The 12,073-nt window shown below is 42.4% G+C and overlaps 1 long non-coding RNA gene across 1 annotated transcript; it reads right to left on the reverse strand.

Annotated features, from left to right (window-relative positions):
* LOC142465890 (uncharacterized) lies at positions 1-6,204 on the reverse strand. The gene is made up of 4 exons (XR_012787999.1): positions 5,375-6,204; positions 4,780-4,859; positions 927-1,365; positions 1-440 (listed from the first exon to the last, which is right to left on the reverse strand). It is a non-coding gene; the product is annotated as an uncharacterized LOC142465890 (long non-coding RNA).
* Between the last annotated feature and the right edge of the window lie 5,869 nt (positions 6,205-12,073).

A 12,073-nucleotide genomic window follows, 5' to 3' on the forward strand; every position in this document is an offset into this window, starting at 1 on the left:
AACTTTGAGGTGCCATTTATAACGCAATATAATAAAGAAGCATGAAAAATAAAACACATCCTCAATCAACACTGGCATTTGTTGAAAAATGATCCCATTTTTGGAGGTCATATTTCAGATACAGCACAAGTCCTATTTAGGAAGGCTCCCAATATTAAAAATAGATTAGCTCCGAGTGCCCTAAAAAAGAAAAAAGAAACTATTATCCCTGGGTGGTTAGATCTTCCTAAGGGATTTTTCAATTGCAAAAATTGCACAGCTTGTGGCTATAGTTCCATTCCAAGGAACCACTTTAAATCCAATGCAACTGGAAAAAATTACAAAATTAATAGACATATAAATTGTAGATCTAAATTTGTAGTGTATCTCCTGGAATGTTCATGTGGTCTACAGTATGTGAGGAAGACCATCCGTCCAATACGAAAAAGGATTTTAGAACACTGGAAATATAAAAAGAAAGTTGGTTACACATAGCGTGTCTAAACACTTCCTTACGGTCCACAATGCTCACCCTAAGGGGTTAATATATAAAGGGATTGATACCGCAGATATATAAGTGCTAAAGAAACTCAGTGGCCAATTTAGTAAACTTCAATAAGTGACGTATCGACGGTTTTGGGCACTTTTCTAGCGAGTTTGCATGTGTAGCTATTCAGAAAGCTTCAATAACATGCCAAACTCGATAGAAAAGTGCTTCTTCCCGATCGGTAGAGCTCCCACTCAGACAAACTGAGCAATAGCTCAAAAAATGTTCAGTTTATCTGGATCCTCAGAGATTTTAGAGTGATTTGACATGGCTGGTAATCTATCTTAAATGTAAATCAGTCAATGTCGGCATTTTCATGGTGTGGGAATTTCTGCATGTTAGTCAATATGTGCAAATGTCTTTCTCACCTCTACAGAATGTGCTAGGAATGAAGTCTTACCTTCATACTGTATACCAAGGGTGAAGAGGTGTATTGTTAAACAAATCCTGCATTCTCAGAGGGAAGAAGTAAACATTATTGAAAGACGAGAGGGTTGGGAAACTCTGGCGAATTCTGTTCATATCGTCTTGCGAGGATATGTTGGTCAAACCTTTCATGAAAAAAGCCACAGGCCTATCATGGTACACACGGGCTGCTGACTCGAGGGCACATAAGACCAAGGAAGGGAGCTCCATTCTGTCAGTGGTCTCCATAAATATAATACCTTTTCCTTTGCTCAGAATGACCTCTGGTATGATGTTCTTGGATTGTATAGGCCTGCAGAAAATGCAACTCTGCTTGTAGACGAATGCATAGAAGAAGAAGGAAAATGCTACTATTGACAGAAAGAAGTAAAGGACCTTTAGGGATTTTAACGTTGCCATATCTGGTGATCAATCTGCAGAAGAAAATAATAAGAAATGTATATAAAATTAAGAAGTTCTGATGAACATATGTACAGACGAGAGTCAGGAAATATTGGAGCAACACAAGTGCACAGAACCTTTTTATTTCAACTTAATTTTTATTTGGGGTACAGAAAATAAAAAGGGAACATTCAGGACCACATCTAGCAGTTTCCGCATCATATCAAATATGGACCAATCAATCCCAATTTAACTTTAAATTTGACCAGAAATGATGGGGTCAAATTAACAGCAATTAATAAAAACACAGATACATAAATAGACCAGATAAATACATAGGAAAAGAGGGGAAGGAGATGGGGGACACCTTCTTTATTAGCTTTAGGTTTTTAACATGTCTATTTTCCTGTACCTATTATCTATAAGAAATACTCATTGTTCTGACACTGATCTTGGAACTTGCCCAAAAAACCACGGGGGGAGGACGACTTTGCCATCCTAAATAAAGGCCAGTTCTCTGTTGTCTCTCTACCCCCCTTCTCCGGCCAACCAATGATCTCAGATCTGGGAAAACTTATGGAAGATCTCTCTCAGGAATGCAGTGAGTTTCCCTGGGGTTAGAGCGTACTGGGATTGTGGGTTTATTCATTTTTATTTTCAACTGGCACCAGTTGTTTGGAGGTTAGAGACCCCTCCTCCCAGGGTTTAAGCTCACTCACCCCACTTTTTAAATAGATGTTTTTTTTTCATGTTCCTGTGTGGACAGACCCACTGAGGTCAGTCTCCCTCCAGCGGAGGTAAATGAGAATGTGCATAGGTAGTGTTAGGACCTGCTTACTGGTCATGCCTTGGCATGGCTTGCAGGCTTATGACGCTTTAACCAAAAGGTTTAACTCAATAACCCTTACTCATGAGAATACTGACATTGAGGTATTTAACTATATATTTTTTCACACTGGATGTAGCATTAGGTATTTTTGTATTTTGTTGTATACATTTGGCCACGCTCAGTAGCACTCCATTTGATATCTATCTATCTATCTATCTATCTATCTATCTATCTATCTATCTATCTATCTATCTATCTATCTATATATATATATATATATATATATATATATATATATATATATCACTTGTGAGCACATTCACATGTCTTAGACAGGTCTACTGTATATATATATAAATAAAAAAATGTGGTGATAAAGATCTCTCTCTGGGATCGAAACGTTGGACTTTATGTGCAAGTATTTGTGTACTTTGATACATTTTTTCATTACAGAACTGGTGAGTGCTTTTGTCTCTTTACCTTTCAGGTATTGTACTGTATGTTGTGTATTTTTATGACCTTAGCACCAGCTATTACTACTCCACCACTGGAGTGCAGGATATCTATCTATCTATCTATCTATCTATCTATCTATCTATCTATCTATCTATCTATCTATCTATATTTGTGGTGGGATCTGGGGTTAGAGCTTACCGGAATTGTGTGTTTATTGTCCTTCAGTACTAGTTGTAGCTGGATCACACCATTACCAACAGCACCACTTTTAACTGATTTAATCACCCCCAAAGTCACCAGCAGCACCATAAATGACCTCCACCTCTTCTTCTGTCACCTATCTTTCTACTTTCCAAAATTGTATTCAAAATATAACTCATATTTCTACTCAGTAGCAGATTTACAATTTCGCCACCCTTAGGTCCAATGAAATAAACCAGACACAAAGCCCAGAAAAAACGCTGCACCACAAAAATAAAAAAGCAAAAGGGAGATAATAAAAACCAATTTAATGTGCCAAAAAAGAGAGAGGGTTACACTATTCATTAGTTATCCACTCTCAAAGTTTTTTGCATACAGAAAATTTTGCTTCATGGACCCTTTACTCTGCAAGTGAAGAAACTCCTGTGGTTGTGGTTCTGACAAGGGAGTGACTATTATTGTTCATTCAACTGTGAGTATTATTCCAATTGTTGCTGAACTTATATGCTGTACTGGAGGGGTGATCTCTATGCGTTTGAATATATATATGGTCAGACAACCGCAATTCAATGCTAAATCCTCTACAAGTACATTATAAACTCACATGGTCAAGGCTTGCATAAGGGTTCCTTTCTGCTTCTTGTCTACCATATCACCTTATTGGATTATAGAAAGTATTCCGGATTTGTATCAGTGGAATTCTTTCTCTATAGTTAATCCCATATATTTGACCCTCAGTTTTTTCCCCTATCCAGGGTAATCTATCACCTTTAGGCCCATACATTTTCGCAGCTCCTAAATCTTTCGTCTCACTTACACACACACACGCACACACATGCACTTACTCTGACACACACACTTACTCTGACACACACACAGGCTCACACACAAGCTCACAGACACTTAAAAAAAATCTTTTTATTAGGGCACTAAGGCATCGTCCAGGGTGGGTAGAGCTGCGCTGGCGCTCCAGCGCTGCGCCCTGCTCGGCCTTGATTTTCCTGGTCGGCTAGGTGCGCGCGCGTCTGGGGGCGCGGCCTCAAAGTCACAGAGCTGGTTCGCCCTCATTGGGCGAACTGCTCACGTGACGTGCTTGCGAGCGGCCAATTCAAATTTGCTCGCTCGGCAAGCGGCTGAGCGACGAGCAGGCGCGCCCGAGCGCTCACGCAGGCCACGTGCATTGTCGCAAAGTGTCTAGCGTTAGCGTGCACGCCTGCTCAGCGCCACCCTGTACTAGCCCTTACAGTACACTCTTGTACATATTATACATTTCCATTTTTACATGGTGAAGCATGCTTATTGACAATGCATTTTTTTCGTTACAATAGTTTCACATTTTGTAAGTTCCCCTTTTTGCTTATTTTTTATTAACATAACAACAATTTTTTTGTAAAAGAAAAAAATGAACAACTTTATTGTATATTGTCAACCAATATGTAACTCAAACTTAAATATTCAGTTTCTGGTAAATCAGACACAGACACTCACACTGACACTGACACAGACACTCTCACTGACACTAACACTCTCATAGACACTCTTACTGACACTCTCACAGACACTGTCACAGACCACTGACAGACCACTGACTGCGCTCTTGCCTGACCCTTTCTCTACCCAATGTAAGCCGGAAGTTGACACGACTTCCAGCACCTGCAGGGAGAGGAAGGACAGCAGAAAGCTACGTGGTGTGCCGACGCGCCATCGGTCCTGGGACAGCACGGGAGTTGTCCCAGCTCCCCCCTTCCTGATGGCTCTCACCACCTGGTGGTCGCAGAACTCAGGTTTAAAATCACTGCAGTATCGTTTACACTTTGTAGTACTGCACATTAGCGCCCCATTTTTCTTCTTTTTTTCAATACACATATTGTAATACCGCCCTCCCACCAATACACAACCCCCCCTATATTAATGACAAGGCCAGTTGAGAAACCTGGGAAAGCACACACACATCTCTCACCTCAGGGCGGCCCCTGCCATCCTCTGCCGCCCTTCCTCTGCAGTGCACTGCGCGCTTCCTCCTCCGCTGACTTGAGGAAGCTGGGTAAGTAAAGAGTACTTTTGTGGTTCTGCAGCACACACACAACCTCCCTTCCCCAGTACACATACCCCCCTTTCCTCAACCCACAAAATACCCCTCCAACACAACCTCCCCCCCTCCAGCACACACAAAATGGCACCCCTAGCACACACAAAATGGCACCCTCCTCTCCCCCACACACACACACACCAAACGAAGCCCCCCTCACAAAACGTAATTCGCCCCTCCAAATGGGACCTGCCCCCCACAAAACAGAATCCCCTCACCGACAGAAAAGAATCTGTCCCACCCCCCAAAACAGAAGCCCACCCCACAAAAAAGAATCCCCTCATAAAACAGAATCTGTCCCCCCCATAAAGCAGAATCTGTTCCCCCCCAAAACAGAATCGCCACCCCCGAAACAGACCTTCCCCTGCAAAAAAACAGAATCCCCCCCAACAGAATACCCCCCCAACAGAATACCCCACAACAGAATACCCCCCCCCCAAAAAAAACAGAATCTCCCCTCACTCACTTTAGTGGATGCTCTGTTGCCTTCTGCTCTTAATGGATGCCTGGCTGCTCTTAATGGTTGCCTGGCTGCTGCTCTCTGACCTTTCCTTCCACAAGCAGCTGTACAGTGTGGCTCAGACAGACTTGAAACATTGTTCCCACACTATACAGTTGCTTGTAGCCCCGCCCATTCAGCTGTCTCCTCCAATCCAGGCTCAGGGGAGGCGACGAGCTGAGGACTGTCTGTGACTCATGATGCAGGGAAAATCTGCTGCCCCCAAAATCTGCCGCTTTCGGCCCGGGCCTAGCGGGCCTTAGTGGCAAATCTAAGGCTGCGGCCAGGCTGGGAGAGGGCGAACTGGCGCTCGTGTGCGGTGACGTCGCGCTCCCTGCTCGGCCGGGAGATTTGTGGCCGGCTAGGTACGCATGCGGGGGCGCGGCCATGATGTCACAAAGCTGTTTCGCCCTCATTGGGCGAACCGCCTTCCTGATGCGCCAGCGAAACGCAAATTCAATTTTGCTCGCTTCGGCAAGCAGCTAAGCGCCGAGCATGCACAGGTGCTCACTCACGCTGGCCATACACATTGCTGCACTGTGTTTCATCACGGCCAGCATGAGCGTGAGTGCCCGCTCAGCGTCACCCTGGCCACAGCCTATGGCTGCGGTCCCAGTCACTGCCACAGCGCATGGCTCGGCGTGCGCTGTGCGTGTAAGCACCGCCCCTCAATGGGGCTGGGCCCAGTACGCACCTTCCCGCTGAAGGTGCAGCCGCGCCGTACTGCAAGATTTTTTAAACTCAATAAAACTTGCGACGGAGGCGTGGCCACGCCCCCACCGGCGGTTCACCTAATGAGGACGAACCTGACGAGTGACGTGATGGCCACGCCCCCGCAAATCCCCGACCATGCCCCCTCTCGTCGCAAGCTCCCTCTCTCACCTCAGACCGCAGATCGCGGTTAGCACGGTGCACGCGCCGCCCCCCCCCCCGCCGGGCACGCGTGTCACAGACATGACTGGGACCGCAGCCTAACACTGTTTCTACTACAGTATTAGACATGGGGTTATTCCACATAGTAATTAGGTTTGTTTCAGCTTTACTTATTTTGCGGTTTGTTGGAATATTCCATGCACAATGTGGAAAACAATTATTGTTATATTCCCTCTTGATGGGGATGTATATATGTATAATTTTCCCATACAACCCTATATGATTTCTATGAGTCGTTTTGGTCTTTTTAATTATGGAACATTACATGTCTAAACTATCTATTGTTTATGGGACATTTTCCTGTTCTATTTCAACCATTATGATTTCATCATTATTTTGTATTTACTTAAACAATATATATTGATTATATTTAGTTTCCATATATGGTTGAGCATTGTTTGCTATTCCTTCCTCTCCAGAGGTATCTGGTATGGAAAGTTAGATTACCTTTTGTGATGTGGACCCACACATGACCCTGTTGATTACCTTTTTGCAATTATGGTTATGAATTACATGACATCATACTTTATTAATAATATATATTTTTTCTTGTCCATATCCACCTTTTCCATTTCCTCTCCTTCTATCTTCCCCTCCCCATTTCCTTCACCCCCCCTTTTCCTTTTCTCCCCCTCCCTCCCCCTTCCCCCTCCCCTTTTCTCCTTCCCTCTTCTCCCTCCATTTCCCTTTCCCACCCCCCCTCCCCCTTTCCTTACAGACTGCAGACAGATCACACAGGCAGAACTTTGAAAAAAAAAAGACAGTGCTAAAAACACTGCTAAGTCGAGCGGTTTGGCATTTTCCTACCGAACGGTATCTGACTTGCGATAACTCTTTCTGAATACCGTGATAACACAAATGTCAGACCATGAGGTACAGTAGGTCATGTCAAACCGTTTGAGTTTGATTTTATCGAAGCTACCTGAATAGGCTCCAATCTCTCTCCAACAATTCAGTCATGTTTCAGCCTTTTTGGCCATGCAAAAAAGTCTTACCAAATTCCAAAACCTACAAATCTCAGCGGAACGGGTGCTTTCCACTTGGGAATGCACAAATCACAGCTACTAGAATATGCCCCAATGAGGCATTGATCATTTCTTCTTATTGTACTTCACTTAGGGCCTAAGTCTAAGTCTTGGGCCAACCAAATCCTATTTAATCTTCCCAAGCTCATCTTCCAGTTCTTGCAGTACTGCTTCACTTCACTTCACTGCTTCACTTCAGAGTCCGGCAATATTTGCATCAAATTGGCTACAAAACAGCTTTATTGCATATTTAACAAAAGCCATACTTTGTTTAATTTTTCATCAAGTTTAGCTCTAATACTTTATGCTGGTATTCTGTTGTTACAATGAGGAATCAGTTGTTTTAAACAGATTTTATCAGGTAAAGCCCACTTTTACATAAGCCATATTTGAATGCCCTGAAACACCATTAGACAGAGTACTTATTACAAAAAATATTAAGATTTAAAATAATTTTCTAGAAAACTACACATATTACGCTATTTCATTTTACAATGAATCACAAAATAAACGTTATTAAAAAATAATTGATATTAACCATTTATACTCAATGAAAAAATGTCTCTGCAATGCCCTATGATAAAACATAATTAGATTAAAAAAAGAATCATTTAGACTTTTGATGAATGGTTTACTTTATTTATGCCATTTCATTAAATTATTATTTCCTGAGACGTAAAAGTTCTCAATATACCATATCTCAAATATTCTCAATATACCATATCTCAAATATTCATTGAAAAATGATATTACAAACTTGAAAGAAGTGAAGATGCTGCCATCTTGGATTTTAAATGTCAGCATAGAAGTACAAGAGTGACAGACGTGCATTGTGATTCATTTATAAACCTTCACGCTTTTGCTTCGGCAGGGACAGTACCAACCTTCTTTATTCCCCTTTTTCTAGACTAGTAATTTCTTTTATTGTAATTCAGCCTACGATAATTTGCAGTTGGCTAAATAACAAATTCAAGATTGTTGTCAAATCCAAACTAGCCTCCTCCTTATTCCTGTCAAGCAATACTATATTATCTTAGCCATTATCTTTTACATGTTTTTTCTAAAGTCCCTTCAAAGTACATTCTGTATATTATTTTATATTTACTTTGTAAGGCTATATTTTAAGATATGTATAAACTTGCCCTTATATGAATCCTAACTTTTATAGTTGATCTGCGCAGTTACTATACATAATTAAAGACTACACATCTTGTTTATTGTGTACAATGGAACAAGGGATATTGAGCAATTTTTCCCAATATAAACAGTATACAATGTTGAAAAAACATGAGGAATATATATGATGTGCCTCAGATCTCAGTACTTCCTATTTAGGGTACAGTATACTGTACCAACAGAAAATAAATTGTGGCATCCCGAACCCACAGAAAAAAAACTAACTTATGTTGAATTAACAAGTTATCTTCACCAATTAATGGATAGTTGGAATGTGTACAGTAACTCTAGAGACCAGAGAGACAAGAAGTATGTAAAATAATGTGTATTTAAAGTTACCGTCATTGACTTGGATGGCAATTAATGGGCAATTTTACGCATTTCCTGCATAGTTTCTTAGCAAATATTAGGGGTTACTGTTTACTTTTACTTTCAGTATCTGACACACGACCCGTCAACTTTTACTGATTTTTCTGTGTGTCACTGAGTGGAAGTCGGCCCCACTGATTATCATTAGCGATATGTAGATACCATAGATTTCAATGTAGTCTCACTACCAAAAACTTTTCCCTTAAAATTACATTTTACAGGGCGAAGAACCTGAAAATCTCACTGATTTCAGTCCTTGGAGATTTGCATCTCCGTGACCCCCTAATCTTATGTTCTACCACAGAAACATGATGGAAACGGCATTAGTTTTAAAAACTAAAAACACGCCATTACCAACACACAGGCTTCTTGTATTAAATGCAAATAACGTGTCTGGAACAAGGAAATGTAAGAAGTTATTTGTCTGAGTAAATATTGACAATGGATATTGTACTACATTATATTGACATACTTCAAAACGAGGTAACGCTCAATGTTTTACTTCCTGGTAAAACATTTTTATAAATAAATGAAATCATCAGTATTAAAATGCATGTAACTTGTATGTGTTACATTAGATAGCATGCTGCTTACAATGTTACTAAAATATGCGTACAGGGAAATACTAAAGTTGATATGCAAAATAAAATGTAAAATTAAATAGACGCGATTTTTATTTTCTTCTCTGGAGTCAGGAGTCAAATGCAGTTGATTTCTGATTTTTTGATGACAGCTGATTTGCTGGAGAAGCTGAAGTGCTTTAAAATTATTATTATTATGGCTTCTATGTCTTCTGCAACACAATCCCATTCTTTAATTAGATTTGTTTCGCTTGCACCAAACCACCAAGAAGGATTTACAGTTTTTACTAACAGGATAATATCTGGTTATTTGTATAATCTGCTAATTTAAAAGGGATCGGAAAGAGCGGGCAATATTCATGTGTACCTAATACATGTACTGTTTAACCCTCAATTTCAAATGAATAAAACTCATGCAGAAAATAATTTATCACATCTAGCATTTTTGTAATCTTAATGAAGATGTACAAACGGTCCAAAATGTGCTTACAACCTTTTAAGGGCTTTTTTTTCAATCCCAAATTTGAATGTCTGCAAAACTCTTCGCAAAGCCTCACTGGCCTAATAATCAGGGCAGCCGACAGCTTTCCCAGGGCCCAGGACCAGTTTCCACTGTTGACTCACTTCTTCTCTCACTCCCCAACCTTCCCTCTCTCACACGCTTCCTCGCTCTTACTTACCCCTTCTTCTGTCCCCCCTCTTTCCCCTCATCCCTCTCTTTTTCTCCCCATTTTTCCACCTCCTTCCCCATCACTCATGCATTAGTCCCTCTCCCTCACTGCCCACTTTTCTTCCTTATCCCCAATCTCTCCCTACCTCTCTTGCACCTCTCTCTGTTACGGTCCTACCCTCCTCTCACCCAATCCCCCCTCCTCCTCTCACCCAACCCACGCCCCCCCTCCTCTCACTCAATACCCTCCCTCCCCCCACATACACACACAGTTCTACTTGACAACAAAATCCACAAGCCCCCAACGCTCCACAAAACACTATTCTCAACACACACAGTTCCCCTCACAATTCTCCCCAACACAATACCCACACAATTCTGCCCACCACACACACACACAAACACTCCAGTCGGAATAGGGCATTTGGTTGCGACTGTCTTGTAATCAAGTCTCAACCGGCGGTTGGCCAAAGAGGGACCCTCCGCTGCGGAACACTCAGCCGCTTCACCAAGGTAAGTAAATTTAACTGTTAATTAGCAATTAGCAACGGTGGTAGAGGGTAAGGTAAAGGGGAATCAGGGCAAAGGGGAATCAGGGTAAAGGGGAATCAGGGCAAAGGGGAATCAGGGCAAAGGGGATTCAGGGCAAAGGGGAATCAGGGTAAAGGGGAATCAGGGTAAAGGGGAATCAGGGTAAGGGGAATCAGGGTAAAGGGGAATCAGGGCAAAGGGGAATCAGGGTAAAGGGGAATCAGGGTAAAGGGGAATCAGTGTAAAGGGGAATCAGGGTAAAGGGGAATCAGGGTAAAGGGGAATCAGGGTAAAGGGGAATCAGGGAAAAAGGGAATCAGGGTAAAGGGGAATCAGGGTAAGGGGAATCAGGGTAAAGGGGAATCAGGGCAAAGGGGAATCAGGGTAAAGGGGAATCAGGGTAAAGGGGAATCAGGGTAAGGGGAATCAGGGTAAAGGGGAATCAGGGCAAAGGGGAATCAGGGTAAAGGGGAATCAGGGTAAAGGGGAATCAGGGTAAAGGGGAATCAGGGTAAGGGGAATCATGGTAAAGGGGAATCATGGTAAGGGGAATCAGGGTAAAGGGGAATCAGGGCAAAGGGGAATCAGGGTAAAGGGGAATCAGGGTAAAGGGGAATCAGGGTAAGGGGAATCAGGGCAAAGGGGAATCAGGGTAAGGGGTTAATGTTTTTAGGGTAGGGGGAGTAGGGTAAGCAGTTAGGTTACAGTGCTTTAAGGTAAGGGGCACGATAGTATTAGGGGTTACGATTAGGGTTTTTTTAGGGATATTTAGGGACTTACCTTGTCAGCAAAGCAGCCGGCGGCAAGAAGTCCCGGTGGCTAGGTGAGTAGCAGCTAAACCCCAGCAGAGATTTGATTGCAGTTAAATGGCTGCAAACAATTGTCTTAGACCCAACACAATTCCCAACACACATCTTCGGAGTGGAGTGGAGTCATGGGTTCGGTGCCGCGCGCAGATGCAGAAGTTGAACCGGACATCTGGGTGGGCTCAAGTTCTTGCACTGACAAGTGGGCAGGGAGGCCAGCTGCTTCAGCAGCTGGGCAGAACTGGGGACCGGCCGCTGGGCCCAGTCTCTAGCCAAGTCCAACTTCCAGTGCCAGTCAGCCAGGACCAAATTCCAGCACTGGTCGACCAGCTTCTCCCCCGCAACTCTTGTCCTAGCTCTCTTTCTTCATCCTCAGTGGCTTTGCTAATAATGTTGTCAAATTATGAATCTTTCAGCAAAATATCTCCGGACAGTTAGCGAAACATGGTGTGTGCCCTATTTATAGTCTCGGCATTAAGCAAATATAGCAAATTTAAAGAATTTCGCAAATAATAAAATTAAAATGCAATGCATATTGACTTAATGTATGGTGAATTGTGTGCGAATGACAACGG

This window comes from Ascaphus truei, chromosome 14, assembly GCF_040206685.1.
Source record: "Ascaphus truei isolate aAscTru1 chromosome 14, aAscTru1.hap1, whole genome shotgun sequence".
NCBI lineage: Eukaryota > Metazoa > Chordata > Amphibia > Anura > Ascaphidae > Ascaphus > Ascaphus truei.